Below are 16,406 nucleotides of genomic sequence, written 5' to 3' on the forward strand. Positions count from 1 at the left end.
AACTGCAGACAACCAAACCTCTCAGTGAGAGGGAGAGCTTGGTGAGGTAGTGAAGTATAAATGGACAAAAGGAATCCCCTGGCAAAAGCTTTGAGTTATGAAATTTCTACTTCCAGAGATTAATTTGAGCCCTTACAATGTTATTTTCAGAACTACTCTACCATCTTTTCACCTAAAGTTTTCATGAAATTTTGTGCTGATACATGGACTCAATGATGCAGGAAGTTGCTAGTGTCTTGGGAACTCTATTTAGTCCTTGTGGGTGGTATATAGCACCAAGCAAGCTGCTGATGGGATGGCAGTGGAGGGCTTCTGATGCTCAATGTTGTGTATTTTATTTTATTTTATTTTATTTATGCTGTGTATTTTAATACAATAGTGGTGGCTGCTAAGAGAAACAGGGCCTCTTAAAATGCTGGATTCAATTCGGAAATCTCAGCTGGTGAAAAGAAGAGGTCACATAATTAACTGTGAGTTAATGGAAGGAGAACAGTGTCATGAATCATGCCAAACAGTAGATCATCTTAAAACTGCATATAAAACGAAGCTTTGAAATGCACTGCATGACTTCTTTGGCAGAGGATTTACATCTTATTTGCTTTGCTTAAGCTAATAGTAAAATTAGTTTGTATTCCATCTGCATTGGAAAGATGTTTGGTACTGACTGAATTGGCTGGAAGGAGAGAAAGACAGGAGGAAAGGAAGTTCTTGGAGAAGAGACGTGACCTGGAAGCATGCTGGCTGGCTGGGAAGTTCAGGCTATGGTAAAAAAAACTTGCCACATTGACCAGTCTAGTGCAAAACATTTAGGTGTACATCGAAGAATGAACCATATAAACAGTTGATGTATTAAAAGCACAAGGATTGATAAAATCAGCATGCAGTACATACTTGTTAAATAAATGAAACCTTTTCTCTGATTTTGGGGTAAGGGCTCCTTACTTCGTAGGAAATCTGCAAAGTTCTATTCAATGCTATTTAAGTTTTATTAGGTCTTGAAGGTACAGAGATTCTCTTCTTTCTCATCAAATTGACCCCAGACTAGTTTTTTTAAAAGTTCTTAGGCCTTGGAGATAAAGATGGCTGTTTCAATCACAATTTAATACACTAGCTTAAACTTTGGTGCCAAAGCTGTTTTTGGAAAGCAATGTGTGATTGGCTTTAAGTATATATTTTTAAAAGACTGGAGAATTAGTTACTTTAGACTGAAATCTTCATATCTTGAGTGTCTGGCCACTTTTGATGCCTGTCAGTGCAACATGTGTATGCCTGGTTACCACTGTCGAAACTAGGAGCCTGATGTCTGCATGCCCTGCTGCTTCCTCAGGTCAGAGCTACTCCTACCTGGCTTAGAAGAGGTGGTACTACAGCCAATTCTCAGGACAGCCTGCATCAGCAGGACACTTAGCCAGTCCATGCTGCTCCTCTTGAACCAGTTGGGACCCACTGACTAAGAGATCCAGAGCTCAGAGAGAGGATCTGTGGCTCTCAGGAAAATGTGCACCAGCAGATTGCTCCACATCTTGCCTGTAGTGGTAAGAATCCTGAAGCCTTTATCTGTCCACTGATAGGGATCCTCCTTTCTCTTTCCCACCAAATCTCAACAGGACAAAGACATTGAAGTTTGCTTGATTGTTGGTGTCCAGATGGTGTGAATCTACACCTCTGAGTAAATAGATTGAGGGACTTCCCTAGTGGCTCAGTGGTAAAGAATCCCCCTGCAATGAAGGAGACTCTGGGTTCAATCTCTGGGTTGGGAATCCTCTGGAGAAGGAAATGGCAACCCATTCCAGTATTCTTGCCTGGGAAATCCCATGGACAGAGGATCCTGGCTAGCTGTAGTCCATAGGGTCGCAAAGAGTCAGACACGATTTAGTGACTAGACACATACGAATAACCAATCTCAGAAAGAATCTGTTTTGCATCCCCATCATCAGACTATGTAGGCATCTGTTCTAAGATATTATGTCTCTACTAGCTCACGTACACCTATACTTAGGTGTGTCAGTATACAAACTCCATGCATCATGGCAGGAGAACATCATACAAACAAAGTCAAAGCACATAGGAAGCAATTCTGACCACCCACCACCCAACCCCCTAGTGATGTCTATGTTATTTCTGAAGTTGTGATCTAGCAGCCCTATTGATAGACATTTTAAAGAACTCAGTTTAGAATTCTTAATTGTCATAGATTATTCTCCTTCATCACTCCCAAATTGCTAACGTAGTAGAGAAAGCAAACCAAAGTCTAGGTTGTTCTGTGATGTTTGTCAATGTTCTTTTATGGCAAGAAATAGAGTGAGGGCAGCATCATTGCAACCACTTTTGACAGATTGAGAAACTCAGGCTAGAATGACTTGTCATTGATCGAAACTCAAAAAAATTATAAGTGGTAAAACTTAGTGTTTAGGCTTAAAAAAAAATGCAAGAAGTCTTCCTTATTTATAATCTGAATTTTTTTCCAAAAAGGATTTAAGGAGATGAGGATTTTTTTTTTTTTTAAATCTGGTTACCCTGAGAAATACATTCAGTAGCTTACAGATAGCTTAATAGATGAGGTATCATTAAGTTGGAAGAAAAGATTGAAGACTTTCCTGAAGGGCTTTCAAGAAAATAAGGAACCCAAGCACATATAGACAAAAGGAGCTGAAGCACAATAAAATTAGTCTGCTGCTGCTGCTGCTAAGTCGCGTCAGTCGTGTCCGACTCTGTGCGACCCCATAGATGGGGAAGCCCACCAGGCTCCCCCATCCCTGGGATTCTCCAGGCAAGAACACTGGAGTGGGTTGCCATTTCCTTCTCCAAGGCATGAAAATGAAACGTGAAAGTGAAGTCGCTCAGTCGTGTCCAGGTAATGTTAAATAGCAAAAGCTTTAAAACTCTGAAATGGATTAATAAGGTTACTTTCACTAGGATTTAAAAATAAGCTGGCGTCTCATCTGTGAGAGGTGGTTGAAGTGCAGCAAACCAAGGACAGACCATGTGGTCAACTTCCTCAAGTGTGCCTTTGAGCCTTATAATCTCTAAACACTTAGAATTCATTATCACTTCTACTTATTTACTTCAAAATAACAACTGACACTTTGCAATTTACAAAGTGCTTTCACACATAGCCTCTCATTTAATTCTCACAACAACCTCCTACTATATTATGCATATTTTCAGGAGTAAATAACAAAACTGAAATTTAAACAAGTTCTTAATCTAAATGTGATGCTCTTTTCCGAACATCTCATCTACCTCCCACTTCCATGTTGTCAGCCAGAGAACTGATGAATTCACCATCTTCTGCTTCAAACCTGCTGCTTCTCCTCCATTCCTTGATTGATGGATTCACTTTCTACCCAGTTGCCTGAGTCAGAGATGAAGGAGTCACACTAGACCCTTTCTTTCTCCTGCCTCTGATCAATCTCAAGTCTTGTTTATGTTTAGCTCCTAAATATATCTCAAAATATTGCCTTCTCTCCACCCTACCACTACCTTTTTAGTTTTAAGTGTTCACCACCATTTACCTGAATTACAAAAATAATTTTCCACCTAGATTTTATCCTTTCAGCATTACCTCCTGAAGTCTAACCTGGGACCAGAGAGAAGAGTTTAAAAGTAGGAGCATAAAATAGGGAGATTCCCAAGGAAATCCTTGGTCTAGAACTCTTCACACTCCTTGTCTCCTACTGCAGTTTTTCCTGGCTTTCAGCATTTTGTTGCCAGAGTCCTACACCACCGAAAGTGATATTTGGTGTACTGTTGAAAAGAATACATTGATACCCACGATGTTCTGTACTGGACAATCCATAAGACCAACCCATATCGTGTGTTCTTTCCAACCTTCCAAAGAGTTGTGAAGGGAGTTTCAGTTATTCAAGGTCTGAAATGTTCTTGCCAGAACACCAGGCCTGGGACTTCCCTGGTGGTCCAGTGGTTAATAATCTGCCTTCCAAAGCAGGGGACTTGGGTTCAATCCCTGGTTGGGAAACTAAGATCCCACATGCCACAGGGCAAGTAGGTCTGCATGCTGCATCCTTCAATGAAGAGCCTGAGTATCACAACGAAGACCCAGAGCAGTCCAAAAAAAAAAAGCACTGGGTCTGAAATTTATGAGCCCAGGTAACATAATGATCATCAAAGCAGTAACTATTTTTATCTATCCAAGGCAATACTATTCATGAAATCAGAAGTTTGATGGGCTAGTTATGCTTCTCCCAAATATACATCAAAAAACACATATAACTGTTAATGATTCTCTTAATGTTTGTTTATTTCCTAAACTTATCTCCATATATCAGTAATAAACCTATTATACTTTTGGAAATTTCTCAGTATGAGATAAATGACTCTCTATGCTTAGACCTCCATGTTCACTTTGTAGCTTCCTCTGTAGGGTGATTGTAGGATGGCCATATAATTTATCACACAAACCAGCATACTTTTGAGGGTAAAAGAACGATCACAACTTAACTTTCTTGGAACATTGGGTATAAAACTGTACAATATAGGGGACTCTATAATTCAACACTGTAATGGCCTATATGGGAACAAAATCAAAAGAAGAGTGGATAAATGTATTTATATAATACTTTTGTTTATACCTGAAACTAACACAACATTGTAAATCAATTATTGCCCCAATAAAAATTAAAAAATGAACACAAACAAAACAAAAAACTTTACCGTCTCAGGAAAATTTAGGCATATAGTCACCCCATTCTTCTGCTCACTCCCTAATTTCTCTTTTATGCTCTCAAACATTTTAAGGTTTTTCTATCTACTAAGTGATTTAAACCCTCTGAATTCTTGTGAGTTCTGTTCCTTTAGTTTAGAAACCCTTTCTTCCTTTTCTTCTGATACCTAACTCAGGCATCAGCTTCTCAAGGAAGTCTTCCCAGATTTCAGACTGGACCACATGATTGTTCCTAGTATTTCTGAGAAGATACCTTTATCTCATCTTCACATTAAGGCACTCTCTAGAACAGGTGTCACATCTCACTGACTTTGTTCCCTGCAGCACATACATACACCTTCAAGGCATACACAGTGACACATATATGACTCATTACTGACAACCCAGTGAAGGGGCCTTGCTGTCCTCCTGTGGGTGACCCGAAGTTAACCCTAGCCTGTCTGCTGATGCTGGTACTACATCACAGTACTGCTCTGAAAACAGGCTCTTGTCTCCCCTCTCTTTTCTACGTTTACCTTCATCTTTCGTGCAGAAGCAGAATATCACAGTGCTTAGGACATCGTTTAGGGATCAGACAGAACTGGCTTAGAATTCTTGCTCTGTATTTACTAGCTTTGTGACCTTAGGCATTCAACTTTCCTAAAACTCAAGTTTTCTTGTCTGTAAAATCTAGATGATAATAAAACTCACCTCATGGGAATATTACAGTGATTAAATGCTTTGGTGCATCTAAAAGGATGACATTACTTTGCCAACAAAGGTCTGTCTAGTCAAGGCTATGGTTTTTCCAGTAGTCCTGTATGGATGTGAGAGTTGGTCTATAAAGAAAGCTGAACGCTGAAGAATTGATGCTTTTGGACTGTGGTGTTGGAAAAGACTCTTGAGAGTCCCTTGGACTGCAAGGAGATCCAACCAGTCAATCCTAAAGGAAATCAGTACTGAATATTCATTGAAAGGACGGATGCTGAAGCTGAAACTCCAATGCTTTGGCCACCTGATGCGAAGAACTGACCCATTTGAAAAGACCCTAATGCTGGGAAAGATTGAAGGTGGGAGGAGAAGGGGATAACAGAGGATGAGATGGTTGGATGGCATCATGGAGCCAATGGGCATGAGTTTGGGTAAGCTCCAGGAGGTGGTGATGGACATGGAAGCCTGATGTGCTGCAGCCCATGGGGCCACAGAGTCAGACACGACTGAACTGAATTGCAAAGGATGACTACAATGCCTGGCATGCAGTATGTGCTCAATAAAATGTTACTAAAAAGAGCCATGGGTGGATGTGATGAGAATGTAGAGAGATTAATATCTTTCTTATGTTGGCTCATTAAGGAACCTTGGATTTTCAAGTCCAACTGCTTGAATCAAAGTCCAGGTGCAAAGTACCATCCACAAGCTCTGAAGAAGTATAGAATGAACACAGAGAATTAAGACCTTACTTTAGGGAGCATGTGTTTCCTGACATATAAAAATGAGGAGTTTAAAAAGATTAACTTTTTTCTCTCACAGTATAGCACTGAGATCATCACCTGCTCAAGGTCTGTTTGCAGCTCTTGGTCCCACATCTCCTGTGTACTCAAAAGCAGATTACTAAGCCCCTAATGCCTTCTCCTCCAGCCCATGGACAACCTGATTAATCAGTCAATCATGCAATAACTAATTAACTGGTTAACCAGAGATCTGTTTTTTAGTTGCTAAGTCATGTCCAACTCTTTTCAACTCTCCAGACTGTAGCCTGTCAGGTTCTTCTGTCCGTGGGATTTCTAGGCAAGAATGCTGGCATGGGTTGCTATTTCCTTCTCCAGGGGATCTTCCAGATCCAGGGATCAAACCTGCATCTCCTGCATTGGCAGGCCGATTCCTTACCACTGAGCCACCAGGGAAGCCTAGCTAGAGAATTGTTTTGTTGTTGGTTTTTTTTAAGTCATTAAAAAAAGTCCAACTCTCTGTGACCCCATGAACTACAGCATGCCAGGCTCCCCTGTCCTTCACTATCTCCTGGAGTTTGCTCAGATTTATGTCCATTAAGTCAGAGTTACTGCATGCCTTTTACATGACTCCTATGACGGTCCTATTTTGTGTTAGACATTGTAATATGTACTAGGGATAAAATGGTGATAATGTAAGTATGTGGTCTTAGGAGCTCAAGTGAGTCAGACAAAGCTTTAATTATATAAGCTCCATACATGTGGCCATCAGATTCCTGACCAAGCTGTGCCCAGGTGCTGAAGGGGTGTGGAGGAACAGTACCTAATCCCCACAGGAGTGGGGATGGTGTATCAACAACAGCTTCTGTTCTGTTTCAGAAAGTTTTTCTTCAGTAGGGATTACTTGCCATGGATGATTTAATCATCCAATGATGAATTGCAGGGGGCAAGAGCAAAGGCCTTTTTCTTTGGGTCCTTTGACCTCCCCGTTGTAATGAGGCTAAGAGGGAGTTGACAATTCCCATGCCTGCCTTCAGGGATTCAGCAGGCCTCCCTGCACCCACTCCCTAGTCCTCAATGCTGGAAACAGAGAGAATTGGGTACAGCAGGCAGGGAGGTAGCTTAATGAGGCAATTTCTTCAATGCTAGATAAAAACACAGGTAGGAACCAACGGAGTGGAAGAAATCTGAGCTTAAGAGGCAACAGGAAGGAGAGAATGACAAGTTCTGATGACACCAAGGTTTCAGCCTGGGTGACCTGATGATGATGAATACTGTTAGGAGTAAAGGCATCATAGGATGAACAGGAGAAAGCTCTAGTGGCAGTTTTATCCTATTTTTATAGGATATGATTTTTAACAGGAACTAACTTTTCTGACTATAAGTGGCAACTGCCTTCTGTTCAGTATTATTGCATTTTCTTCAGGTTCCAAACAAAATGAAACCTGTCACATGTGTCCTGGTACTACCTAAACAAACTCAGGACGGAGTACATTTGAACAATTAGAGACAGTGCAGGGGCTTCCCAGGTAATGCCAGTGGTAAAGAACCTGCATGGAGTCATAAGAGACACAGGGTTTAATCCCTGGGTAGGGCAGATCTCTGGGAGGAGGGCATGGCAACCCACTCCAGTATTCTTGCCTGGAGAATCCCATGGACAGAGGAGCCTGGTGGGCTACCGCCTATAGGGTTGCAAAGAGTCGGACACAACTGAAGAGACAGCATACACACAGAGAGACAGTACGATTTTGGTCTGTGTGTAGCTCTGGTCAAGCTCTGTCAATTGTTAGCTAAAGATTTCCAGTAATTAATCAGCCATTTTTTATGTCTCTATAGACATGTGTTTTTAAAAAATAACAGTGATGAAGACTGGTGGCTGCTCACAAATACTTGGCTGCCATCCTGGACCAGCTTGGCGGGATGTGCATCCTTGCAATGTTCCTTTAACAATCCCACTGCTGACTACTTAAAATCAACCTTGTCACATTGGCGTACAGTGCAAAGATCATATCTAATTAAACTGTTCTAGTTTGGCATAATTAGTAAAATGTCTGAACTGTGGGCTCTTCTAAAACAATTATGAACATCATGATGCTTGCTCTGTGTTGTGTTAGAAATTGTGCCAACCGACGTGTTGCTGGACAGCTGTCCTGCCCTAACACAGAAGTAAAAAAAAATATTTATGGCTATTAAGTCAAAGCTGCAGCATGAGCATTTAGCTGATCACAAGGTCAGTATGAAAATGGCTGCCTCTTTAAGCAGTTAAGGGTCTTCCCTCGTGGCTCTGCAGGAAAGAATCCATCTGCCAATGCAGAATACTTGGGTTCAATCTCTGGGTCTGGAAGATACCCTGGAGGAGGACATGGCAACCCACTCCAGGACTCAAGGAAAATCCCATGGATAGAGGAGCCTGGAGGGCCACAGTCCATTGGGTTGCGCAAGAGTCGGATATGACTGAGCCACTAAGCAACACAAAGTGGTTAAAGATTTTGTTCTATGATGTAGCCAAACATCCTCTTTGAAAACTCCCTTCATATATTTCATTGTTCTGAAGCACACTCCTTTCATCTCTCTTAGTACAAAATTAAGTTGTAGGCCATCTCTCAATTTAATTTAGGTCTAATCTAGGTCTTGAGAGACATAACCTAAATTATATGTCCCAAGTTCCTGACCTCATACAACTTTCAGTTATTTTGGTAAATGGGATTGGGATGGTGAGATAGATTTATTCTAACAACACATGTTTATATCACAAAGTGCTCTGCATGCATGCTAAATCACTTCAGTCATGTCCAACTCTCTGTGACCCTATGGACTACAGCCCATCAGGCTCCTCTGTCTGAGATTCTCCAGGCAAGAATACTGGAGTGGGTTGCCACGCTCTCCTCCAGGGGATCTCCCTGACCCAGGGATTGAATCCTTGTCTCTTATGTCTCCTGCATTGGCAGGCAGGTTCTTTATCACTAGCGCCATCTGGAAAGCCCATCACAAAGTGCAATAAACACACTAAATAGGGAGTTAGAATAAAATATTCCTGGGGAGATGGGGGCTACTTTAGAGTATTAGGGGAGCTCTTGAAGTTTATGTTACTTGGTTTAAAATCTCCATGATGACAGAAAGACAGTCAAACTAATTTGTGGGAGGAAGAGGACAACACAGAGGAGAGAACATGTGCAAAGACCTTGAGACATGATGGAAAATCATATATTCAAGGAATAGAAAGAAGACTTGTGTAGCTAGAATATAGGGGAGAAGGGTGAGGAGATGAGGTCAGCAGGAGAGTAAGCCTTCCCTGATACATTTGCCATGGAAAGACAGTGGGTGTTGGGTGCCATGGGTGTTGTGGTTTAATGTAAGCGTGAGATCACTCTGGCTGCAGTTCAGAGCATTGGATTTGGGAGAAAAAAAATGAAACAGGAAATCAAGAGCTAATGCATTAGTCTAAGCAAGAGCTAAGTGAAGCTTTAGAAGTATGAGCTGGAGAGAAGTGATTAGGTTGGGATAAATGTTGACAGACTGATCTTCCCAGGTGGAGCTAGTGGTAAAGAATCCGCTTGCCAATGCAGAAGATATGAGAGACAAGGGTTTGATCCCTGGGTCAGAAAGATTCCCTGGAGGAAGGCATGGCAGCCCATTCCAATATTCTTGCCTGGAGAATTCCATGGACAGAGGAGCCTGGTGGGCTACAGTCCATAGGATCTCAAAGAGTTGGACATGACTGAGATGATTTAGCATGCAAATGTTGACAGACAGGCCTACAATATTTGCTGAAGGACTGAATGAAAGTTATAATGAAAAGAGTAAAAACATAGATGGCAATTTTAGGGTTTTAGTTTGAACAGTTTCCTGGATGGTGTTGCCATTCACTGAAATGTGGACCACTGGGAAAAGAGCAAGTTTGAGAGACAAAATCAAGAGCTTAGTTTAAGACATTAAATTTAGAGCAGTTTTTTTTAGACATCCAAATAAATCTATCTCATGGGTAGTCATAAATCTATGTGCATTATTCATGGCAGGGTCAAGATTGGAGCTGTAGACTTGGAAGTCATGAGGATAGTGAAGTGATGAGGGGTCAGTAGACTGACTGCTGGATTGGGAGGACCAGAATAAGAAAGCTGGAATTGTAGAAGGAGTATTCTGAGGACAGGATGAATTGGGAGTTTGTGTGTGTTATTCGTGGGATTGGGGGCTTCCCCGGTGGTTCAAATGGTAAAGAATCTGCCTGTGATGCAGGAGACCTGGGTTCGATCCCTGGGTCAGGAAGATTCCCTGGAGAAGGGAATGGCTACCCACTCTAGCAGTCTTGCTTGAAAAATCCCATGGATAGAGGAGTCTGGCAGTCTGTGGGATTGATGCCTAAATTATGATCACAGGAAGGAGGTATGGAAGTAGAGGGTAGAGGATAATATGTCAAGGAATAATGGCTGGTCCTCGCTCTGGATGGGAAGTCACTTAGAACAGAGGTGGAGATGAAGACAGAGGCTCAGATGCTATAGCTGCCATAATTGAGGAGAAGGGACTGTGGTGTTTGTGGATGGAAACAACCAGGAAAGAGGGCAAGAATCTCATTTGGATGACTTGCACTTTAAGGGCTCTTGGAGGAAGGAGAATAATAGCTTTGGGAACAGCAAATTGGAGCAGGCAGGACATACCCTACTCCTATGCCTAAGATACAGGCCTAGGAGAAATGGGGGTGGGAAATCATCTTTGGGAAAGTTGCTAGGAAAGCAGCATCTTTGAGGGAAATCCTAGTTCCAGGTAGAACATCAGAATCCTCTTGGAGACTTGTTAAAACAGAGGGTTCTGGGTCCCATCTCCAGAGCCTCAGATTCTATAAGTCTAGTGTAGGGCCTGAGGGTTTGCATTTATATTAAGTTTGCAGACAATGCTGCTGGTTCACAGACTACACCCTGAGAACCCACTGACTTAGAGCCAGAAGGTTAGGTCCAGTTTCGGAGAAGAGACTGGGGAGATTGTTGGTGACAGACTGAACATCAGAGGGTAACCTGGAAGTTTTGTAAGAACAGACGGGGTGTGATAATAAATGAAAACCATCAACTTGGCTATTTGCTGTGCCTGAGGAAATCAGAGATGTGAGCTCTCCTGGGGTCAGCTCTCGTTGTCTATGGAAGGAAGATAGTCAGGGAAGGCTTTATGGTCCAGGTGACTTCTATTATTTAGAAAGGTGTGTGGATCTGGAGGATGGCCGGGGGCCTCCTCAGAAGCAGCTAAACATCCATGGTAGCTCCATGAGTGGGGAGGTGGTGAAGGGGCGTCTTACTAGGAATGGGAGAAAATGTGGTCTCCAGACCACTGCTCTCTCCCCTGCACAGAGGGGGTTGACTCAGAAGGAGGGTAAGGCTGGTGGAAGAGCCCCAGGTGGCTGAGGTCACCCAGCACCAGGTACTGGGTCAGTTGGAGCTAGCAGTGACTTAAAGACAAATTAGCTTAAAAGACATTGAGCACCTGTTTTGCACAGTGAACAGTGGTGGGCACTGTTGTGGAAGGGCAAGACTTGCCCATTAGGATTTCAAAACCCTGGAGAAAGGAGAGAAACTTATCTAGGGCTCTGTCTCTTGCCAGTCCCTGGGTGTGACTCTTTCTAGGCACGGCTGGACCCAGATGCTCAAGCCCTGTCATCTCAGAATCAACCTCTCTCTCTCTCTTAAATATTTCACCCATTTGACTTCATTTGCAGAATAGCGATCTCTTTCTGGTGGCCATCAGCAGCCCAAATTTACACCTTCTCACCCAGAAAACGCAGTGGGGACGTCCCTGGTGGTCAAGCGGTTAAGAAACTGCCTTGCAATGCAGGTCACGTGGGTTCAGTCCCTGGTTGGGGAACTAGGATGCCACATGCCCTGGAGTAACTGGGCCTGTGCTCCACAACTATTATACTACTGAGCCTGGATGCCTCAACAAGAGGCACTCCTTGTGCCACAAGGAAAGATCTGCATGAGGAAAGTAAGACCCAATGCAACCAAATAAATAAAACCATATCTTCAAATCTAGATTCTACAGCAGTGCTGTCCAACAGGGATATAATTTTTTAAATGATGATAATAGGGATTTCTCTGAAAGCCCAGGGGTTAAGACTCCACACTTTCAATGCAGGGAGCGTAAGTTTGATCCCTGGTTGGGGAAGCAAGATCCCACATGCCATGTGGCACAATCAGAAAAAGACAGAGAGAGAGAGAGAAAACCCAGCAGAAAGAAACCTTCTCTTCCCTAATAGTCCCTTGTAAACTGAAGTGACCTACCAATCCCTGTACTGATCGCTGTGGCCAGTGAGACAGATGCTCTGATCTGACCTTATGTCATGTGCTCGTGGCTGGAAAAGGAGGGGATGAATGGGGGCTCTCTGTCACCTTCACCTTAGCCACATGCATTGAAAGGGAAGAAATTGATTGCTTAAAAGAAATTAGGATATGTAAGGAAATACACTACCATATTTAAATACATAAACAGCAAGCATTTACTGTATAGCACAGGGAACTGTATTCAATATCTTATAATAAACAATAATGAAAAATAACTTTAAAAAGCATATAGGTGTATATATGTATGTGTGTACCTGAATCACTCGGCTGTACCTGATATGAACACAGTATTGTAAATAGACTACACTGAAATTAACCAAAAGGTATGTTCATATAAAACAGATAGTAACCATGTTTAGTGAGTGTTTACTCTCTGTAAGATATGATGCTGAGAGGGCATCGCTTTATTTGATTTTCACACAGTCTGTTGAAACGGTACTGTTATCTTCCCCATGTTACTGAAGAGCTGAGAGGTGAAGTCAGTCTATAGTCTAAATGGCTTGCGAGGGGTGGGGCGGAACCTGGAGTGAGGAGCAAGGACAAAGGGCAATGTGGATGTGTGTGGTGTGTGTCAGGGAGGGGCAGCTCTGATAGAGAGCCCAGAGAGCCACGTGGAGGTGAATGAAGGCGTGGAACCCACAGGTGAGGCAGGACAGTGGTAGGTGGCCATGGGTTGGGGACACATTCTCAGTGGAGGGGCGGGCAGCACAAACAGTCATGTGGCCATGCCAGAAAGCAAGGCATTCCAGGATGGGAAGAGACTGTCAAAACCAAGTGCCTTGGAGCTCAGAAAACTTCAAATAAGTGACGATGGACTTAATGAGGCTTTACTGCACTAAGCTGTTGCTGTCACGATCACTTACTTCCTCTGCAAACACATAAGAGCTGAGGTGGCACAAATGTTGAAGGAGAGAGAATTGGAGTCACGCAGATTATTGGTACCTCATCGACATGTTTGTGCAAATATTCATACATTTCCCATCTGCTTTTCAATTTCACTCTGTGAATCTGGAGCATTTATTTGCAGATCCACCCCTCTGTTCCCATAGGCAGAGTTGTGCTTAATTTTAATGAACCTGAGTAGAAAACATGTGATTATGATTCCAGCTTCAGCCATAAGAATTTTCATTTTGCTACCTCACACGAGAGTTTTAAGTAAGATTATGGGGATGAGAAATTTACTAGGCATTTTCAGCCATTGTGAAGCTCACAAAACCACACACTGTTTCTTTTGCTGGTGTCCTGATGGAAAGCTCTTTGGTGAATCACCGGGATCATAGAGTGCCAGGTATGATTAGGTCGACGTGATGGATTTCTAGCTGCCCTTGAGAGATACCTCTTCCCTCTTTTGTGTAGATTTCCCTCTCTTTATTTGGCTTCAATTGATCATAACAGCTACAATAAAACCCACTTTGCCTTAATAAAAACGGATCAGAGAGGCTCATTCTATATACTCCAGCCTCATTCACCAAGTGCTGATTATTGATCTGAAAACATGCTATGCCTTAGCCTGGTAATGTTTAGCTTTATTTCCACATTCAAGTTTCAGTAACAGCCACCATTGCGGCAGCGGAACTGCCCTAGTAGAGAGATATGATAGCGGACAGGTCAGAAAATCTATCTTGGGTCAACAATTCTTCATAATGAAAATTGCAGACACCCAAGCTTGTTCACTGAGCAGTTAGCAGGTGGAGCAATGCTTTCACCTCGATATATCATATGCATAGGACTTGCTGACAATCATCGATAAACTCAATTTCTTCAGAATAGCTGATAATTATGGCATTAAAAAATTGATTTTGCATAACCAATAGCTACATAACCAGACCCCATTTGGCTGTCATTGCTGCAAAAGGGAAAATGACAGTGGTTTGCCGCTGAATGCTACAGACACCTGAAGAACTGCTCAGGAAGGTGAAACCCAAAAGCATCTAATTCTCTCCAGATGAGCCATTTTGCCAGCTCCTCCTTGTGAAGTGAGAAGTAGATATCTTGGAAGTGACAGCAAAATGCCACCAAGGCCATGGCTACCTGTACTTTCATTTTGTGATTTCCATCCTCTTCAAATCACAAAGGATACAGGTTGATGAGGTCATTTTGCCAAGGGCAGGAACCACAGAGCTGCTCCAAGATGGGAACATCAAGCTGTGTGTTCTGCCTCTTATTTTATTGTGAACAATAAACCCTGTAATATTCCATTCTATTCAGTAGAGGCTTATTGAGCGTCCACATGTCTCAAGCTCTCTGCTAGGGGCACAGGTTCATGTGATTTGTATGCATCTTGTTTCTGTTTGTGTTTGAAAGTGCCATGGGGATGTTTCCTGGGATAGGCATTTCACTGTCAGCTAGATTTCTTGCTCCACGCCTTGGCTGTCATGGTGTGCTATTGCGTCATCTACACGCTCACCCAAAGCATACACTGAGGGGGACGACACACCAGTTGAAATTCCAGGTACAGTAACTTGCAAGCTCCATGGAGTGGTTAGCTCAGACTCAGCAGAGGGCTGGACAGACAGTACAAATGTTGGGAAGTAAGATCTGACCTGATAATCCTGTGCAAATGCATGATAAGTGCAAACATAGAAGTTATAGACATTTTACAAAAAGAGACATGAAAACTGTTCATAGTCACCTAGAAACCACCACTATTTCTAATTTTGCTACTTTTTTTTGGCTGCAGTGTGTCTTAGGGGCTTCCCTGGTGGCTCAGTGGTAAAGAACCTGCCTGCTAACGCAGGAGCTACAGAAGATGCGGGTTCAATACTTGAGTTGGGAAGATTCCCCTGGGGAAGGAAATGGCAACCCACACCAGTATTCTTGCCTGGGAAATTCCACAGACAGAGGAGCCTGGTGGGCTACATAGACCATGGGTTCGCAGAGTTGGACACGACTGACGGACTGAGCACAGATGCATGGGCCTTAGACGCGGCAGGCAGGGTCTTTGTTGATTCATGCAGGATCTTTCCCTGAGGCACATGGACTCTCTAGTCATGCCTCTGGAGCTCCAGAGCTGGTAGGCTCAGTAGTTGTGGGGCATGAGCTTAGTTGCTCCATGGTATGTGAAATCTTGGTTCCCTGGCCAGGAATCCTTGCATTGCAAAGTGATTCTTTACCACCGGACAACCAGGAAGACCCTATTTTTGCTACTTTCTGTGCACACACCACAGAGGCACTTATACACATACTCATATTTACAAAAATGCAGGTGTGCCTATTTTATAGCTTATTTTTCTCACTGAAAACATACTGTGAATATATATTCATTTATTAAGCATTTGTTATGTGCCAGGCTCTCTTCTGGGCATGGAGATTTGTGAAGAAAAGAGGAAATTCCAGACTTCATGGAGGACTTATTCTAGTGGAGGCATGAAGAGAAGAGAAAATAAAGACATAAGAAGATGCAATGACCACACAGCAGGCAGATGTGATAGATGGGCCTTGGGGGGTGTTTTTGTTTGGCTAGGCAGAGGGGCCCCGCCTTCAGGAAATGATATTAAGCAGTGACTCAAATGACAAAAGCAACCGGGTATGAGAAGATCTGAAGAAGGGCATAGAGAGATCAGCTAGTGCAAGGGCTGAGAGAGAGATGGAGATTGGCAAGCTGTGGGAACAAAGAGACGGTCCTTGCTGCTGGGGTGGGTGAGGTAGGGAAGGTGAGTAAGAGATTGAAGTAGCAAGGGAGGCAGGGACCTGCAACTTTCTATACAATTATTTCTCTGTGTGATCAGGGCCATTGGAGGATTTTAAGCAGGAGAGTAACATGAATGGATTTGTATTAAAGTCTCACTCTCTCATACACACAGACACCCCACCCCAAACTCTCCTAGAAGCAGAGTGAGAGTGGATTGCAGAGAGGGGTGATAGAGAGACTGTAACTAGGGATATCATGTAAAAGAGGTCATTAAAGTGGTTCTGCAGAATGGTGATAATGAATTGAACCAGGGAGTTCAAGCCATTATCCTACAGGAAGCTTGT

This window comes from Cervus canadensis, chromosome 2 (genome assembly GCF_019320065.1).
Source record: "Cervus canadensis isolate Bull #8, Minnesota chromosome 2, ASM1932006v1, whole genome shotgun sequence".
Taxonomy (NCBI): Eukaryota; Metazoa; Chordata; class Mammalia; order Artiodactyla; family Cervidae; genus Cervus; species Cervus canadensis.